This window comes from Takifugu flavidus, chromosome 14 (genome assembly GCF_003711565.1).
Source record: "Takifugu flavidus isolate HTHZ2018 chromosome 14, ASM371156v2, whole genome shotgun sequence".
NCBI lineage: Eukaryota > Metazoa > Chordata > Actinopteri > Tetraodontiformes > Tetraodontidae > Takifugu > Takifugu flavidus.
Genome location: NC_079533.1, coordinates 9,867,930 through 9,871,075, shown reverse-complemented (window position 1 = coordinate 9,871,075; position 3,146 = coordinate 9,867,930).

Here is a 3,146-nt window from a genome sequence, read left to right as displayed (position 1 = left end):
GTGTGTTTTTTTTTGTTCAAAAACTTCTTAATCTTTTCTTATTTTTTTCCAAAGCTTGCAAGAATTTTTCAGTAATTTAATTTGTTATTCTTCGTATATATTGATGATCCTTGGAACAGATTATAACATCACTTGAAGCCTCATTAAGCTCTGCAGTCAGAACAAAGTCTATTACTCTGGAGAGACGTTTTCTGATTACTCGAAAATGATAGTCTCCCCATTCCCCAAACCGCAGACGATTAGGGGCATTTTCTTCCTGGCTGTTAAACTTCAACAGTATTAAACCGGATGAGGCAGATCAAACAAATACTGAGGGATCTATCTAATCTTTTTTTTATTATTTTATTTTATTTGGGTGCCTTTCATATCATCCCCTTGACTCATCCAACATCCCACCAACAAATATGTTCGACAAATTGAGCTGCATGCACCCAATACCCATCACAATTACAGGAGGTCCAATAAGAAAATGAGACATTTAGTGGCCTAATTGGAAAAGTGCCATTCCTTGGTCTCTCTGGACTCGGGAGTGTTGCGCATTGTGATGGCATGTTGGACTAATTCCTATAATCGCTCACAAACTGCAGAATCGGGTTCTCTTTCCCCCTAGCTGAGCTGGAGGAGGCGGAGCGGTGAGGTTTATGACAATCCTTTGCATTTTGAGGCAATATCGAAGTACAATTTAAATGTAGCAAAGTCTTTAAGCAAGCTGAGCTTTTATTGACATGATAGTAAGAATAGAAATTGAGAGAAAGTTGTTGTCAGATTTAAAGCTAAAATAGCAGAAAGGGAGGACTCGTGTCTGAGGCTGCCATAATTCCACATTCACGCATCTCAGTAACTTGACAGCACTTGAGGGACAATGCCAGTGACCCAGTTGCAAGATTCCAATTAGCTGGGTGTGTGCAACAGTTGAGATGAAAAGGGGAACAGTGTCTTTACAGAGCCCCAGGGCTGTCTGATTACTGCCTGAAAACAAGAGGCTTTGCCCGTGACAAAGACTGGAGCGCACACACAGGGAGCGCCAGGCCCCAGCTGTTCTCTCTCTCCACCCTGAAGAGCTCATCTCATCTTTGCCAGCCTCACTGCATTTTTTTTCTTTCCTTTTTACGTTTCAATTATATTGGAAAGTGTACACCGGGCCCTTCTGCACACCGTCACACTTCCCGAGTGTTTTACCATAAATTTGATGGGTTCATGAGGTGACCTCCGCTTGTCTCAAACATAGAAATTCTGTTTTCATACATAGGAGAAAGTTTTATGCCTGTATGAGAGAATTTATATGTTTTAACATTTAAATTAATTATAGTGAAATAGGAGACAAAATGGAATAGTTATGGTTGGGCACATAGGTAAAATGGGCTGGTTATAGTGGGACAGAGAGGACAAATGGACTGAATGTAGTCAGACAGAGAGGCTAAATGCACCATTACTGGGCGGAGAGAGGATAAATGTGCTAATTAGAGAGACAGAGGGGCTAAAAAGACGTATAGTGGGGAAATACTTTGTTGTTAGTTGTATTGAGACGCAGGTCAAGTCATTAGGCTGAAGTAGAGCAAAGCCAGCAGTGTAAGATGAAAGAAAAACTTGAAAAATGCTCTAAATATACTTTTTGAAGTCTTTTACACTCCTATTTGCATTCAGTAATCGAGTAAATAAATGACTGCACTCAGTGGCGCTGGACCTCCCGATAAAAACACTTGCGACAATTTCAACCACATTTTTTTCCAGAATGAGATTCGTCTGTGAATTTCTAAGCTTTCCAGATGCATAAGTTTGATAGAGTGATTTAATGAAGCCAGTTCCTGCGAAGGATTCCCCACCCATAGATCAGACTGTAATAAATGATCTATTGTATATTTAATGCAGGGAGCCAACCTGCAGAGCTATGTTCAGGCAGTGAATCTCTCCAGGGGCAGCAGAGGGAAGACAGCCTGTCAGCCAGCTGCAGGAGCCTTAATCTCCAATCTGCATTTGAAAGGTGCCACAAGGGTCAAAGATTACAACGCTCTGTGATCATCGCCATATTATGGGCACATTATCAATCTGCCAGAGCCTTTAAAGATGGGGTGGGCGCTGAATGGTGGGATGTCAGAAGAGAGGGCTAATGCACAAACATGCTTCCCGACCTGCCTTCAAGATCTAAACTTGTTATTACAGATAAAAATTGCAAAGCTGATAAAATATTGGACGTGTCATCTCCTGGAATAAACATTGCATCCAGCGGTCAATTCGCTGATATCAGTTGATCCTGATGGGGAACGCGTGAACACTACCAAATGCTCCCCACGGCTATGCATTACAAACCAGGTGAGGCTCTTTCCCGCAGCCCCTTCCACCCCCACCCTTTCCTCTGTCATCCACATCCCAACATTAACATTCATGGAGCCGCTGGACCGTGGCGAGCCGAGTACATCGAGCCAGAGAGGAGATGCAGGAGGGGTAGAGAGGGTGCTGATAAGGGCTGGTGGAAGAAAGTGGAGTGGGTGGGTGGGTGAGTGGCGATGGAAGTGAAGGTTGCCCAGCATTGTGCTAAAGGAAAGGTCAGCAATCAGACTTCACAATTACTTTTTTAGGCCATAAAGTAAAGATATTTTAAGAGTAACATGGATCGAGGGTGAGGAAGACTTCAGGTTCTGACTCCTTCGTCCCTTTATTCTCATTTTAGGAGATTTGACAAGTTTCTTTTTTTTTTTATCAACGATTGCTTAGAGACTGTGTAGGGTAACATGTCAGGATTAAACCTTCTTGTTCGCTTGTGTCTTTTCGTCAGCGTTTAAGACCGTTCAGCCACCGCAGCACTAAGACTGAGTTATAGTCTGCAGGGTTTGCCAAGGGGACGACCCCAGCTGAATGCAAACATCAGTCCAGCAGCATTTTAGATGTGTGCCACATTAAAATGCATACATTATAGGCATACCAGTGGAGCGTGGAGCAGCAAGTCCCCGTGGAAATGTTGGTTTACAGCCTCTCATAGGGCCCCTGGATGGGCTTATTTGTGACCGTTGTCCTCTGGATCTGAAGGACAAAAGCACCCGACCAGGGAAATCACTGGCTTGACAACACCGTGCACATCAGTGTCAAGTGACACCATTGACACATTTAAATCATACTGATGAAGACGTTGATGAGTTCCCAAGATGAGA